This window comes from Perognathus longimembris, chromosome 15 (assembly GCF_023159225.1).
Source record: "Perognathus longimembris pacificus isolate PPM17 chromosome 15, ASM2315922v1, whole genome shotgun sequence".
Lineage (NCBI taxonomy): Eukaryota > Metazoa > Chordata > Mammalia > Rodentia > Heteromyidae > Perognathus > Perognathus longimembris.
The window spans coordinates 19,765,388-19,783,381 of NC_063175.1; positions in this window are offsets into that span (position 1 = coordinate 19,765,388).

The window sequence follows — 17,994 nt, forward strand, 5'->3', positions numbered from 1 at the left end:
GAAATTAAGGTGCTTCTTTAAATTATTGAGTTGCTGTTTCTCCAGTTTGTTGAGGTATGCACTCAGAGATATAAATTTTCCTCTGAGTACTGCCTTTGCTGTGTCCCAAAGGAGCTGGAACTTTGTGTCCTCAACTTGGTTGAATTCCATAAACATTTGAATTTCCGTTTTAATTTCTTCAATGACCCTCTGATGGTTCAGCAGTGTGTTGTTTAGTCTCCATGAATTGTAGGATTTTCTGTGGTGGCTGATTGAGTTGAGCTCTAATTTTATTCCATTGTGGTCTGAGAGAATGCAGGAAATGGTTTTGATACTTCTGAATATGTATAGATTTTCTTTGTGCCCTAAGATGTGATCTATTTTGGAGAATGTTCCATGTGCTGCCAAAAAGAATGTGTATTCTGTTGTTTCTGGGTGGAGTATTCTGTAGATGTCGGTTAAGTCTAGTTGGTCTATGCAGTTATTTAGTTCTGTGGTTTCTTTGTTTCAATGTATCTTCTTATCTTCCCTATTTTCAAACTTTATGAAAAAGAACAGAAATGGCTCTACAAAAATGGATCTCAAAGAAATTTGTCTTAGATGACCAGTAACTTTCTCTGTAGCTCTAAAGAAATATGTTCAATGTTTTGTCCTGGAGTTTGGCTTTGTGTTTGTGCATGTGAAACACTAGGTGGTGCTAATGGCCTGATCTAAGCAAGGATACAGCCCCATGGTAAAAGGTTAGCTAAACCTCTAAAAAATCAGAGTAAACTACTTGTTTCCACAACTTGGAATTCATTTTGCTTAGCATCATCTTATGTGTTCATATGGACATAGCTATTGAGTTACTGTGATCTTCTGCTAGGACTATCCTAGACATGTATGTAAGGTTTGCCAGAAAGGAAATCTGCCACATGGCTCAGGCCAAAAGGAGTTTACTGAGGGAAAAGCAAACTGCCAGCTCACACAAGATGGCGGCATGGGGAGACAGAGGGGAAGGAGAGTAAGAGAGAAAAGGAAAGAGGGCAGGGACTTGTGTTGTTCCAGATTATACAGGGAAAGGCGAGCAATATGGCCAGGTGGATTGGATGTGGCCTCAGAGAAGGAGGAGGTAACTGCCTCCAGGTGTGCCAGTTACCTAGGTAATGCAGATACTGGGCCCAGACTTAAACAGGTGGGGGGCATCTACATGGAGCCCTCCCGGGGGTTGACCTTACATTCCAGCCTTTTAATAATTATGAAAAAGGGTGTCAACTCTGGCTACTTCCTGCTGGCAAGAGGGATGGGCATTGGGGTAAAAGGTAGATGTGGCCTCTCTGGGAGAAGACAAACAGCAGCTGTCACTTGGTGGTCCTTGAATGAAGCCTGAAAGAAGTCTCATGAGGCAGGGGCTATAACTTATTAGGAATTGACCACAAATACTTGTCAGTTATTTCTCTAAAACTGTCCACTTTTTCCTCTGTCTTGTGGAGTAGATCAAACCCAGAATGGCTAGCCTTTGAGAGGGAACCTAGAGGAGGGTCCCTAGAACCCAGCCCACATCACACTCTGGAGGGCACAAGCCAGAAGCTTGGGCCATTGAGACTGATGAGGCATTCTGACTTTATGGAGCAGTTTGGTGAGAACATAGGTCCACAAGGACATAGACAGGGGGTCCACAAGGACATGGACAGGGGGTCCACAAGGCCATAGAATCAAATTCTCAATTCAGGCATCCCTGAAATGAGAACAGACTGGCCAAAAGGCATAAGGGATCCCTCTAGTGTGGTCAGACAAACAGACGACCTGTAGACAGGAGTCACTCACCAGAGGAAGAGAGGAGATGGCGTGGTGGGTGCAAAGGCAGCAATGATGAGGCGAGAAGTCCGAGGTGAGTTTCCTCTGGCTTTTGGTAGTTTGGTCAGAGGAGGGGCAGTCAAAGAGGCGGATTACCCCCTCAAAAGAAAAGAGGGATGAGGAAATCCAGTGACTCCTGACTCTGTCCCCTCCCAAGTCACTGAACCAGATGTAAGGTTCACCAGAAAGGAAACCCGACAAATGGTTCAGGCAGAAAGGAGTTTACTGGGGGGAAAGGAAACTGCCAGCCTGCACAAGATGGAGGCATAGTGAAATAGAAGGGAAGGAAGAAGGGAAAAGGAGAGAAAAGAGTAAGAGAGAAAAGGAAAGAGAGTGGGGACTCCTGTTGAGCCAGATTATATAGGGAAAGATGGGAGATGGCCAGGTGGATTGAATGTGACCTCAGAGAAGGAGGTAACTGCCTCTAGGTGTGCCAGTTGCCTAGGTAATGCAGGTACTGATCACAGACTTAAACAGGTGGGGGGCATCTGCATGGAGCCCTCCTGGGGGTTGACTTTACAGTGTGCTAATTATTATTGTTGTTATTTTCAACATACCATGTCCTTTGTCTTTCTTTCCCATGGTTTTACCCTTGATATCACTGTAACTGATTTTGGTACCCTGGATATTGTATGTAAGTGTATTGGAACTAGGGAAGGGCAAGGAAATACCAAAATCAAGAGACAAAGGATAAAAAGACAAACCAATGCAACAGCAATATTTACAAAACTATATGATGTAAACCAACTGTACAACTCATGGGGTGGAGAGAAATGGGGAGGGGGGAAGGCAGGGTAAAAATGAGGGGGAGGTTACAAGTTGGATAAGAAATGTACGCACTGCCTATGTATGAAACTATAACCCCTCTGTACATCACTTTGACAATAAAGAAATGAAATATATATATGCAGGGTAGCAGGGTCTGGGAATGTGGTTTAGTGGTAGAGTGCTTGCCTGGCATGCATGAGGCCCTGGGTTCAATTCCTCCATGGCACATAAACAATAATAAATTTTTTAAAAGTCAGGGTAGCAAAGGCCTTTAATAGCTGTTCCTTACATCCCCAGGAACTCATGATCTAAGACTGGGTTACAGTGGACTCCATTTGATAGACAAGCCTGTGACAGAGAAGCCTGCCTCCTGGAGCCCCATTCTTCTAAACTCCACTTTGAACAGATGTTTTATACATTTAAATCTCAATTGTCAATAACTATACTTCTTGAAAATAGAAAGGGAAAATACAGATCAAATTAGGAATGATCATGGACCTTTTCTTTCCAAACTATTTCTAATGATATGCTTTACTAAGGGCGGAATTCAGCTCTAATTCTGCTGAAATTTTCATATAACTTTTACCTTTCAAAAAAAAACAGCTGCAACCTGACTGAAATCTTACAAACTAGAAAATGGCCAGTCCTGGAAGATGTAGTGATTTGTAGAGCAAGGCAGAGTTTTCTTTCAGACCCAACATGCTCAGGCAAGAACATAAGACTATTACTAGCTGCAGGGGAGAAAATCATCTACTGATCTAGATTAACAAACAACTAAATCACTAAACTAGGAGCTCTATTACTAACTTGTTATATGGTCAGAAATTTAACTTAGAATAAAAAGAAAGTCTTATCTAAATTCACTGTTCACAGACTAGAAGCATAACAACCAGCATGTAATCCAACACCAGTATGAGGCATAAAGAAGACATGAATCATATCCTGAATTGCATTACAGGAGAAAAAATATCCTAATTTGTAAATATTAAAAGCTTCTCCTACCCTTTAATAACTCACTTATAAAGCTATAAACATGCACACCAGCTTTTATTGTTTTTGTCTTTTATAGATGCCAGTGTATCAGGCAGCATTCTTGCCACACCATACCAATGTGCACCTACAAAGCAAGGTCAAAATAATAACTGTCCCAATTCTTACTCACACCTCTCCCTGGTGGAATTCCCGCACAGGGACTTTAGTTACTCATTATCTAACTAATGAAACTGTCTTTGTGAATGGCTGCATCAGGAAGTTTGGCACACAAGAGGATTTTTTTCATTAATTGGATTATATTTAAGTAAGGATATCCACTTTGCCTAATACCTGAAAAAGAATTATTACCAGCCAAAGAAGAGATTAAAAGTTAAACGGAGAACAATAAATGTAAGCCATTGGTAATATATTATTTATCTGATAGATTTTGTTCATTGTGTCACAAAATGCATAGACAACAAAATGAAATAAGGCTATTTATGACACAACAATAATCATTTTTATAAGCAAAGGACTATGATTAATCCAATTTTGTTCACTCAACTAAACAAAATAGGTCAAGGCAGAATAGTTTATTTACTATCAATTCTAGCCTATGCTTTGCCATACATCCTATTCATAACTCAATCCTAGATGATAATCTGGACACAGGTAGTACAAACAGGATGCTTCTACCTTAGTGGGAATATGAGTAAGGAAAAGTCATGCTTTTACAGACTGTCTCCTTCTTGAGGAATGAAGATGTGCATGGCTCAGAAGCTTCTAAGGCAGCACATTAAGCATGGAAGCTAGGTGAAGGTCTGAAAGCCCAACATGTGCTCTGGAAAGTAAGGGCAGGCACCTCAACAATCCTTCTTGAAAGGGATCCTCTATAGGTAGTCACCAGAAGCACAATTTTAAAACAAGACAAAAGTAAAACATGTAAAGCTATAAGGAGACACAACTTATAGCATTACCAAAAGCCTTCTTTAGTTTTGCTTAAGGTTACAAGCAAGTATTTTCTATATCAATCCTTGATGATAAAGGTCTCCTTAAAACTAAAGAGCATGTCTTACTGCTTTTAGTAAATACAGCATTATAAATGTGACTTAATGGCTTTGATTTACTTTTCAGAGCATTCATCTATTTATTCAGCAAACATGACCCACTCTGTTCTTGGAACTGTGTTATGCATCATTGTCACTGTAAGCAAAAGGGGATGGAGGCACAAACTAAACCACACTGGACTGACTTTGTGGTTAATCCCAGAATGTGCTGTGAATGTAATTTTAAGATCATTGAGATGAGACTTTCCTAGTGATGTTCTCCTCATTCTTCTTAATTTTATGTGTTTGACATGATGTGTATTTTAAACATCTACTTAATTGGGGATTCTGGTTAATTTAGGATCTAGTGCCTGTGCCTTTCCTGCTCAATAGTTGTCCCAAATGGGAAAGCCTATAAACTACTGTCTTCATGACACTGTTCTCTTGCCAGCAAGATAACTGATCCCTCTCTAAGGACTCTGGAATGCTACAACTGTTAATGATAATGCCCTAGAGTCCAAAACAAATGCCTTAGCAAGCCACCGGAAGTATGCAGTGCAAATCAGTAGGGACTTTCCATCCTGTGAAACAAATTCATCATAGACCTTAGCCTAGTCAGTTATCAGACTAAGTATAATTCTTTAATGATCTTATTAAAGAGAAAAAAATAATTGGAGGCCATTCAAAGGCAAGAACTATGTTTTCAACTTCTTTGTAATTCCCCACAGTTATCTAGTATAATGCTTGGTTGACAGTTGTTCCTAGATTAACTATTAGCTCTTATTTATTTTTCCCTTTAATATGTTTTTCAAACAAAAATAGAGCAGAATTATGGGGGGAGGCAGGGTATATGAGCAGCAGGATAGTTAACTGATGATTAAATTACAGGCTTAATATAGTCAGTATCAATTGGTTTCTTCCTAAGTGAAATAAGAAAATCACTTAAGATTTCACTTCCTACCACATCTTCATTTTGAATAGTTATTTTTATGCTGTTGGACTTTATAAGTATCTAATTTCCTTCTACAACTAGAATTCCTACAATTGCTAACTGCTAGATCAATATCTAAACTGGCCCATATAATCACTATTTTTTACTATGTCTTTTCAGTTACTGGGTTATATATGTACTTTTATTCTTTAGTTTTCAGTACATCTTTAGATAGTCCTTTTGTCCCCATAAGATTTCATGTGTGTTGTATTTACTGAGTTCATGGATGCTTACGGACAACTTTCTGTTATCTCTACATGTAATTGATCATTTCTTTGAGTGTTACAATCTTGGTAAGAAGACATTCTCCACTGTCTTCTTACACTCAACCAACCATATTTGGTAAGAATACATATGTGTGTATATGTGTACATATAAATATACACATACATATTTATTTATTTATTTATATCTCTGCTAGGTACTGGGCTCATGCCTATAATCCTAACTGTTCAGTAGGCGGAGATTCAGAGAAGTTACAATTCAAGGCCAGCCTGGACAGAAAAGTCAGAAAGACTCCATCTCCATTACTAGAAAAATGCTAGACTGGAGATGTTTCAAATGGTAGAATGCCAATTGAGCAAGTGACCTGAACCAAGTAATAGGTCCTGCATTCAAACCACAGTACATGTATGTGTTTGTGTGTGTGTATATACATACATACATACATACATACTGTTGATCAGGTGACAAGAAAAGGGTCTTCAAATACACCATTTTCTTCATACTACAAGATTGTCCAAAAGTTCTAGTTTTAATTTGCATAGTTAGGCATGATTTCTTATACCAGATTTAGATGCTTTCCATATTATAAGACTAAATAACTTTTGTCAGTGAAACATTGCCAAACTATAGTTTCTCTCTATCAAACTGGGGTATACATGACAGATGCATTAATAGCAAATACCTTCAAATGGTAATAACAAGTTATCTTGACAAAATTTTGGCACACTGACAAAAACTACATTTACAATGACATTATTAGTGTTTCTGCCTTCATCTCTGGAGCCTAGCCAGTGGGACATACCTGTCTTTGTTAGATTTTGCCAATGTCTTGCTCATCAAGACTAAATATACTCTTATTTTAGCAAACACAACTTTTTGCAGATTTTGGAAAGTTGAAATTGTTGGTACTTTTTAAGCACAAGAAGTGTTAAATAGAAATAGGACCCACATATATTCTTATAGGAAGCTTTTAAAATAATTAAAGAACAGAAGCCTAGTGTATTTATTAATCCATACTTTTCCCTGAAATGTGTAGCTTTCTTTTGAAGTGTATATCTCAATAGACAAGCAAATAAGAAAAGGGAACATTTAGGCTCATGTAATCAACAGCACCGTGTGTGTGTGTGTGTGTGTGTGTGTGTGTGTGTGTGTGTGTGTGTGTGTGTGTGTGAAAGGTGGGCAGATGGGGAAAGAATGCCTGAAGGAAGTAAATCACTCTGCTTTTCTTCTCAGAAAAAAATTACATGGGAAGGGCTATAGCACTGCCTTAACCATGTCAGTACCTGCTTATGAAAGTCTTCCTCCTACTCAGCAGGAAGTGCTGAGCAAGAAATGATTTACTTCAAATGTTTCCAAGGTTGGGCATCTGGAGACTGGTTCATATTGCACATCCACCAGGGAAGCAGGCTTAGGGCAAGTGCAAGCATCTGAGGAAAGCACAGGAAGGCTTTTTAACAGTCCCAGTTGGGGATTTTCTCAAAAAGATCTGTAAGGTGCCAAGTTAATCTTGAGGCTTCTTGCTTCACCTCCTTTTATGTCTTTCCCTCAGCAATTCTTGTATAAACTTGTCCTCAGGATGTCTTTCTGCCTCCTATAAACTCCCACCTCTGGACAGCCTTGGCATCTCTGCCTTACCCTGAGGCCCTTGAATTACTTGCTGATTTCCACATTTCTATGGTTAAAAACCTCCCTTCAAGGCAGGAATGCAAGATATACCACATTCTCCTTTCTGAGTCAGATGGAGATAGCGGTCATTTCTAGGCCAAGTAGTCTTTCACTCAGGCTGTATCCCCTTTGTTCCAGAAGAACTCTTTCCCCTCTGCAAATGAGATTCAACTACCCTGATAATTAATTTTCTAGCAAGGGCCAAATGAGATGATCAGTCTTTTGAAGAACCAGTCCCCAGACCATTCTGATTTGGAGGAAAACACCAGAGAGACAAAATCAGCCAGTATGCCATGCTCCAAATTGCATCTTTCCAAATGCAGCTAGCTATCAAAATCTATCTTAGTCTACACAAGCTGCTATAACAAAACATCACGTGGCACATGCCTTAAACAACAGACATTTGTTTCTCATTTTTTGCAACACAAGTTGCTGAAAATTTTCTAAGATTTTAAGTAGTGGTTGTGAAATAGTTTAATGATTCCTTCTTCAATTCTCCTTTATTTTTTATAGTTTGTAAGCACTCAAGAGGCACTAAGCCATTTCTATAACACTTTGTTAGACATTTCCTTAAGTGCATATCCAATATCATTGATTACAATTTCTACCTTCCACAGAACATTAAACCATGAACACAATTCAGCCAAGTTCGTTGCTACTTTATAAGGATCATCTTCCTTCTGGTTTCTAATAACATGTTCCCTGCTTCATTGGTCCCATCAAACCGGTTTATATTTAGATCAACATTCTGTTTGTAGTTATTATATACTTTTTCCAAATTTCTCTCCAGGTCTCCTCTTGCTTTCTGGGTACTTACTTGAAACACCTTTAATCTCGATGTGCCCTAGTATGTACAGCAAAGCTTTTCTAGTCTACCCATTGCCCAATTGCAAAGCTACTTCCTCATGATCAACTACAGCAGCAATCTTCTTCCTCCTTCACACCCTGTCTCTCCTTCCAAGCAAAGTCTCATTGGTTAAACTGGGGTTTTACTTTGCTTTATTCCTTTTCCCACAGATCCAAATAATAGATATTGTTCACATACCACATGAAATCACACTTATCCTTTCCTGTCCAACCTACACATTCAACTGTCTCTTTATTAATTCTAGTTAGAAATCTTAAGCTGGCTTCATGTGTCATTCATTTCTCTTGATTCTTGACCAACTGATTTTTTAAATGTTTTATTGTAAGGGTAATGTTACATGATTCCAGTCTGAGTACATTTCCTTTTGAACAGTGTCATCCCCTCCCTCACTCTCTCCCAGTTTTTCCCCTCTTGACTTCTCTCCCCCAAAGTTGTACAGTGCATTTCCAAAAGTGTCTAGTGGATTTCACTGCTAAAATGGCTTACCCTTTGTCACACCATTTCTGTGCTTCTCTTTCCCTTCCCCAAATCAGATAATCTTATATGCAAGACAAAAAGTACATAAATCGTGTAGACTGGTATTAGAAGTAGGAAATTGAAAGGGAATACCAAATTTGAGAGACACAGGGTAAAAAAAGACAAACAACTACAAAAGCAATACTTGCAAAACTGTTTGGTGTAAGTGAACTGAACACCTCGGGGGGGAAAGGGAAAGGGGGAGGAGGGAGGGGGGTATGAGGGACAAGGTAACAAACAGTACAAGAAATGTATCCAATGCCTAACGTATGAAACTGTAACCTCTCTGTACATCAGTTTGATAATAAAAATTTGAAAAAAAGTACATAAATCAAAAACATCAGAAGGGAATTAACCAAAGAAAAAAAGAAAGAAGAAAAGAAGAGGGGGAAAAAGACCCACAAGCAGCATAATTTAAAAAAAAAAAACTCATTCCATTTCTTGGAGTTTATTTTTTCTAAGCATCATTTTATATGATCTTATGCACATAGCTACTGAGCACTCGTGATCATTTTCTAACAATATCCTTCTCTGTTCTCACTGTGTGAATGTTTAGATTGCTGTTTAGTTAATCATGTCCAAGTACAATTATTTGTCTTTTACTGTCTATTGGGTTTACTTGTAGATTTATAGGCATATTCTCATTACCACAAATGAGGGAAAGGATGCAGCCTATGTTTCTTTGGGTCTCTCTTACTTCACTTAGTATAATATTTTCCAAGTCTTTCATTTCCTTATGAATAGAGCAATGTCATTCTTTCTGGTGGAAGCATAGAATTCCATTGTGTATATGTCCCACATTTTCTTGATCCATTCATCCACTGAGAGACATCTGGGTTGATTCCATATATTGGCCATGGTAAACAATGCTGAAATGAACATGGTTGTGCTGGTGGCTTTAGTTAGCCTGGTTGTGGTCAAATGGATAGATGCCCAGAAGTGGAATTGCTAGGTCATAAGGAAGCTCTGTTTTAGTCTATTAAGAAACCTCCAGAGGGCTGGGGTTATGGCCTAGTGGCAAGAGTGCTTGCCTCGTATACATGAGGCCCTGGGTTCGATTCCCCAGCACCACATATACAGAAAATGGCCAGAAGTGGCGCTATGGCTCAAGTGGCAGAGTGCTAGCCTTGAGCAAGAAGAAGCCAGGGACAGTGCTCAGGCCCTGAGTCCAAGGCCCAGGACTGGCAAAAAAAGAAACCACCATACTGCTTTCCAGAGTGGTTGAAGTTTACATTCCTACCAAAAGTGTGGTAGCATTCTCTTTTGGCCACATCCCCACCAACAGCTGTTATTGTTAGTTTTCATGATAATGGCCATTCTAACTGGGGTGAGGGAGAATCTCAATGTAGTTTTTATATGTGTCTCCTTTATGGCCAGAAATGTCAAACATCTTTTGGTATCTATAGGCAATTCTTATTTCTTCTTCAGAGAAGTCTCCCTGTAAATCTTTAGCCCATTTATTATTATTATAGGGTTGTTTCTTTGAGGATTTTTTTAGAAGGTTTAATTTTTTGAGCTCTGAGTATATTTTTGATATGAGGCCCTTGTCTGATGTATAGCTAGTGAAAATCTTCTCTCATTCTTTGGGCTTGCTATTTATCTTGCCAGCTATGTCCTTTGCCATGCAGAAACTCTTAAGTTTATGGACTCCCATTTATCTAGTCATTTTGATTTCTTTGTGATTCTGGATCTTTACTTTGAAAGTTTCAAACTGTGCCAAGGATCCCTAGTGTTTCCTCTATCCATTCCTGTAATATTTTCAGAGTGTCTGCACTTACATTGAGGTCTTTGATCCATTTGGAATTGATTCTAGTGCAGGGTGAGATGTAAGGATTCAACTTCAGTGTTCTACACATTGTGTATAGCCAATTCTGACAGCACCATTTGTTGAAGAGGCTGTCTGTCTTCCACCCTGTGCTTTTGGCTCCCTTATCAACTATTAGGTGGCTATAGGTCTATGGACTCATTTCTGGGTCTTCTATACTATTCCATTGGTCCTTGGGCCTATTCTTGTACCAGTACCAAGCTGCTTTTATTACTATATCTTTGTAATAGAGTTTGAAGCTTTTTACCAACTAATTTATGGGCTACCTCTTCTTGCTTTGCCTCTTAAATATCTGCATCCCCAAGGTGTCCATCCTGGCTCTTCTCTTGTTTCTCTAGAAATGAATGCTTCATCCTTTAGGGGAACTAAAGATAAGAAAACAAAGCAATAGATGCCCTAATACTGCCTGTATGTACCAGGCACTGTTCTAGCTGCTGAGAACAAAATTTCTGTTCTCATGAGGAAGAAAAGCAATAAATGGACAACTTTAAATGTATATGTGACTTCAAATATTGATAATTGCCATGACGAAAAACAAAACTGGACAGGAACTGATGGAGAAGAAAGTACTCTCTGAGTTATAATTTTGGCCAGATGTTATTTAAAGCCATGACTGTGGATGAGATCACCTAGGGAAAAGAGCAAACTGAGAAAAGAAAGCTGAGGACTCAGCTCTTGGGTATTTTACCCTTTCGATGTCAGTAAAATAGAAAGACCCACGGGAAAAGACTAAAAAGGAAGAAGCTAGTGCAATTTTAAAAAAAAGAACTAGGAAAATAAGATGCCAGGAGCCAACAGTAACAAAAAATAATTGTTTCAAGAAAATGGTCTGGGAATATGGCCTAGTGGCAAGAGTGCTTGCCTCCTACACATGAAGTTCTGGGTTCGATTCCCCAGGACCACATATATGGAAAACGGCCAGAAGGGGCGCTGTGGCTCGGGTGGCAGAGTGCTAGCCTTGAGCGGGAAGAAGCCAGGGATGGTGCTCAGGCCCTGAGTCCAAGGCCCAGGACTGGCCAAAAAACAAAAAAGAAAATGGAATAATCAACTGTGCCACATGCTGCTGCATAGATGAATAAGAGTAAGAATTACTTACCCTCTGGGCACTTGAGACATATGCCTGTAATCCTTATTACTCTGGAGACTGAAAGCAACAGGATCTTGGCCAAGGCCAGTATAGCAGCAGAAGACAAAAGCCTGGCTGAAATTCCAGAAATCAGGTGAAGAGAAGAGTGACTATAGAAAATTCTTTTTAAGGGAAATACTAAAAGGAAAGCAGGGAAAATGGGGCAAGGAATAGTCAAATGGAATTGGGGGTTAAGAGGGAGCTATTTCAGATGAGGCACATTGTAGCACAGGCATGGAAACAATAAATAAAGAGGAGAAAACAGATGATACAGAACAGAAAAGGGATGCTTGCAGGATTGAGCTCCTTGAGAGGAAAGAGAGCTAATGCAACTGAACGTACTTCATCTGCTGCAACATGAACAAAAGCAGATATGTGGGTTGTATGTGTAGGGATGTAGATTTGGTAAGAAGATGAAATCTTACAATTGTTTCTCTTTACTCAGTTAAGTGCTAAGTCATCAGTTTGATATGAGATAAAGGTTTGTTAGAAGATTGAAAAGAGGAAAAGTTGGCAAAATAAGATTGCTATGCTGCTTATTGGATTTTTCACTTAAGATGTGTCACAGACTCAAAGTGGAACAAGTCAGCCTAGTTGGATGTTTCTTCTGGCTACATTCAGTTGAACCTCTGCACCCCTTCTCTGAAGAACTTCATTCAAATTCATGGCTTAGTCAATGTTTTTGTCTCATATTGACCAGTCCAAATTGGTTTTGGTTTGGAATTTTAGATTTATATATAACATAGGCTTAATAACCCTGCCAACTTTAACTCCCCTATATGCCCCTTAAACTCAATATATTTAACACTAAAATAATACAGTAAAATATCTTGCCATCAAAGCAGGATAATGATACCACCATCCACTTAGTATCTAAAGGAAGAAATGAAAATCCTTCCTTATACACTTCACTTCTTCACCTCCAAACGGGTGAAGAATCTTACAGATTCCAGCTTTTTCAAATCTTTCATGTCCTGCTTCTCCACCATTTGCATAAATACATTCATTCTATACATTTTACTTTTTACCTGGATTACTACAACCGTCCTATCTTCTTGTTGCCAGTCTGTCCTCACATTAATCCATTGTCCATGCTTCTTTTTCTAGGCTCCTCTTTGGAAAATACAAATCCCATCACCTTACTCTTATATTACTTACTTAAAGTACTTCAAAAATTATCTTAGTTTAAAAAGCAGAGAGAGGAGTATTGAGGAAGAAGGAATAGAGAAAAGATGGCTAATGAGGTGTTATTGAACAGGAAGAATAACTTCTAACAGTCTATAACACAGTAGGATAACCACTCTTGACAATTACTTCAATATTTAAAAATAGCTAACAAAGAGAATTTTTAATATTCCCAACACAATAAAAGTATCTATATCCAGCGAGGCACTGACAGTGGTGCATGCCTGTAATCCTAGCTACTCAGGAAACTGAGATCTGAGGATTGCAGTTTGAAGAGATCCCAGGCAGGAAAGCTCATGAGACTCTTTTCTCTAATTAATCACAGAAAAAAAGCAGAAGTGGCACTGTGACTCAAGTGGTAGAATGTTAGCCTTAAACAAAAGGAGCTCACGGACAGCACTCAGACACAGAATTCAAGCCCAAGGGCCAGAAAAAAGATTTATATCTGGGATGACTGGTAATGTCATTTTACCTGTAAATTTTTAAAAAAAATATTATAATACATATATGCGTAAAATTCACACAGAATGTTCAAGGTGTGCTGCTGATTATCCTTTGATTTAACATCCCACCAAACTGTCTCATTGGCTTTTCATTCCAGCCATTACTTGACTTCTGCCATGTTTTATCATACTTGTGTACTTTTTTTTTTTTTTTTTTGCCAGGCCTAGGCCGTGAACTCAGGGCCTGAGCACTGTCCCTGGCTTCTTTTTTGCTCAAGGCTAGCACTCTGCCACTTGAGCCACAGTGCCACTTCTGGCCATTTTCTGTATATGTGGTGCTGAGGAATCGAACCCAGGGCCTCATGTATACGAGGCAAGCCACTAGGCCATATTCCCAGCCCCAACTTGTGTACTTTTAAATATATGCTACATTTGAAAAATCTTGTCCACATCTCCTGAAGCTCTTATGAAACTATTCCAACATCTACTACTGATAAACTTTCCTGATCCAATATCCACTATAGAACTCCCAGAGTGCTTTATATGTACTCTACTCACACTCATTTACCATACTCCTCTCACTACCTCATTTCTCTGCCCTAGTCAAAACCTCTTCTTTTTATCTTTATGGCACATTTAAATCTGTCTTTTCAACTTGATTATTCCAGCAAAATAACTTCACAATTAGCAGGCATCTTCTACATGGATCTAAACAATGGCAAATCCTTAGTCTTCCTCCTGGCCTATCTTTTTTTTAATAATTACTGTTTAATTGTTATTATGAAGTTGATATACAGAGGGCTTGCAATTATATGTCAGGTAATGAATACATTCCTTTTTGAACAATGTCCCCCCTTCCCTCACTTTCTCCCAGTTTTCCCCTTCCATCCCCAACCATATGTTGTATCAACATAGCATCTAGTGAGCACCACTGGCGCATTTGTTTACCCTTTGTCCCTCCATTTCTGTGTCCTCCCCTTTACCCTCCCAAAGACAGATAAAAGAACAACCAAGACAAAAAGAAAAACCGCAACAAAAAAAATCCCTTGTTTCTAATTCCTGAAATTTATTTCAATAAATATTATATGATCAGATGCACATAGGCAACTCTGTCCTTCCTGAAACACTTTCTTCTCTTGAATTCTAGACATCATTTCTATTTTTTTTTCTTTAATCTCCTGTCTTGTTGACCTAATTACCTCTATTGGTTGGCTTTAGCCTGACCTCTGAAACCTGGACTGCTCTTGTAATCTATCAGCTTACTCCCTTTCTATGAATCCCATCAATTTCCCAGCTTCAAAAGCTACCTAAAACAGTAGTGATATCCAAATATGTATTCTTAGTTCAAACATCTAAAATTTTATAATACTCAACTGCCTACTCGATAGATGCACTAGAATCTAATAGTTCACTCACTTTTGTAAACAATATTTCCCATTTCAGTAAATGGCAATTTCACTCTTATTATTGTTCAGCCAAATAGCTTGAAATCATACTTGATTCCTCTCTTTATCTCAAACCTCACATTCAATCCATCTTCAAACCTTATAACATAGGCCTACAAAACATATCCAGAATCTAACCACTTCTTATTTACCATCCTGGTCACACCTATTCTCTCTTACAAGATTATTTTAATTACTATTCCAATTGTCTCTCAGCTTCTATCTTTGTCTCTCCTTTCAAACAGCAGGATTCCTTGAAAACAAGTGCTTTCTTATTTCCTCTCAGCTCAGAATTCCCATACTATTCCCAGATGGAAGGCATTGTAATGGTTAATAAGACCATACATAAATTAGACCCCTCAACCTTCCTAAACAAATCTCCAACAACTCATCACAATGTTCTGCTCCAGCTACACTGGCCGAGCATGAGATATAGAATCACCCTTGCCTAAAATGTTCTCCCCTGAGGCTATCCACATGTTCACACCCCTACTTCCTCCACATCTCCAGCACTCACAGAGAGAACTCACCTAGGGTTTTCCATTGTATCTATCACTTTCTCCTGTATTATTTGCTTATTTACTTAATTTCAGTCATATTCCTTTATCATGTAACCTCTATGAGGAATTGTACTTTTAATATTACTGCACTGAAGTAACATCAATTATGTAATAGATGCTCAACAGTAACTCAGATGTCAACTATGCTCTTCTAACACGAAGACTATATCATCTTCAACTTGAAGTACCCTTTGCTTAGTAAAATGCTCATGATGTCTAATAGTCATCAGGAAAGATGCTTAACAAAAAGTTGAAACTGTTATCCAAATGAAAAGAGAAACAGTCCTCTTAAAACAATCTGATAGGAGACTTAGGCCTTGTCCAGATTGATGATTTCAGATGTAGATCTCGGTCAGAGGTAAAGCCTCTAAGATAAAAACAAATGCTTTGTCTGCTGAAGTTTGGAGCATGTCTGAAGTTGCTGCTACCATCTTGTTACTACATGAAATCTGAGACAGAAGAAAATACTATAGAAAATAGAACCACAAAATACAGAAACATGATCTAACATTACTTGAGCTCTCAATTCTGTACTGCCTCTTTGTAGAGGCTTTTAGTTATGTGAGCCTATTGTTACAGAAAAATAAACTTAGTTCAGATCCAATAAACTAGATTTCTGTTTGCAATGTTAGATATTCTGATTTTGACTAGGCCATAGAAGCTGCATTTTAACAACGTCCCCTGAAGTACTCATCGGGTTCTGTGTTTCAAGCAATTAAAATCAACATGTAGCAGAACCAAAAGGAAAAGTAACTCATTAAAAGATTATTATTAAGCTTAAAAAATCAAATGGCAGAACTAGAATGCCAGACTTGGAGCTACAAAGACTACAAGGTCCAAAACCACCCAATGAAGCATCACTGGTGCTACCCAAGAATGCCAAACACTATGGCTTTGCAATTGCTCCCAGGAACAGCTACCATTGCTATCCTATGAACTTAAACATTTCATCACATTACTGCTACCAGGTACTGTCCACTGCCAAGATAGAAGCTTGATTTTGCTACCATCACTAAGACTACTGGGAAACTAGATTTGGAAGATGATCCCTCTGTACCTCACTGAAATTTCCAAATTCCACAAATGAAAATGGGCTGTGGGAAGCCCACAGTCATGCATTCTGCCATCCATGAACTAGAGTCAACCATAAAAATTCTGTTATTCTGCCAATGAGTAAATTGTAAGGAAACCTATAGTTTGCTTATAGCTTCGAATTTCATTTATTCTACTAATGTATTTCCCTCTTTCTTTTTCTCTTTGTTTTTTTTTTTTTTTTTGGCCAGTCCTAGGCGGTGAACTCGGCCTGAGCACTGTCCCTGGCTTCGTTTTTGCTCAAGGCTAGCATGCTGCCACCTGAGCCACAGCGCCACTTCTGGCCATTTTCTCTATATGTGGTGCTGAGGAATTGAACCCAGGGCCTCATGTATACAAGGCAAGCACTCTTGCCACTAGGCCATATTCCCAGCCCCTCCCTCTTTCTTTTTTTTTTTTTTTTTTTTTTTTTTTTTGGCCAGTCCTGGGCCTTGGACTCAGGGCCTGAGCACTGTCCCTGGCTTCTTCCCACTCAAGGCTAGCACTCTGCCACTTGAGCCACAGCGCCGCTTCTGGCCGTTTTCTGTATATGTGGTGCTGGGGAATCGAACCTAGGGCCTCGTGTATCCGAGGCAGGCACTCTTGCCACTAGGCTATATCCCCAGCCCCCCTCCCTCTTTCTTTAAAAACCCTTTATTTCTTTAATATGAAGGTGAAATGTTTTCCTACCCTTTCATGAGGATATACGTCCTCAGCAATAAAGTTCAAATTATTCCAGCCAAATTATTGGCCTTATCAGAAGGGTACTGGTGGCTCATGCATGTAATCCTAGCTACTCAGGAGGCAGAGAGCTGAGGATCATGGTTTGAAGCCAGCCTGGGCAAGAAAGTTGGTGAAATTCTCATCTCCAACCAACTACTCAGAAAAGGCTGGAAGTGGTGTTTTTGGCTCAAGTGGTAGAGCACTAGTCTTGAATAGAAGAGGCTCAGAAACAGCACACAGTCCTTGAGTTCAAGCCCCAGGACTGGAAATATATATCCAGTGATCCACTGGTTTGGTTTGCACTGCTATTTGTTTTCTCGAGGTCAGAATTCTGGGGGGACACAAGTTTGACTTCTTTATTCAACTTACTTCAGAGTGTGGTTAGCATGTTCTCTGCTTCTTTCAACATGTAACCTGTTACCTACTATCAGCTTCAAGCCAGACCCATGGTAAAAACTCTTAGGTGATAGGTCAAATAAAGAATGAAGACTCTTTCCATAACAAAATCTGCTTTTCAGTGTGGCACCTGGACAGACAACCAAGTCCTAATCGAGGGGGCGCCCTCCCTTCCCCTTCTAGGCCCACATGCTGATTACTAACCTGCAGGCACTTTCTTGTACTGACAACACTTTTGGCCACAGCCTTTGCCTCCACCCTATACCTTATTTGTGTACTATCAGTCCATTGGTGGAAGCTGTTGCAATCCACCTTTCTCATTTGACAGCTTATTTCAGTGGCTCCCACACACAC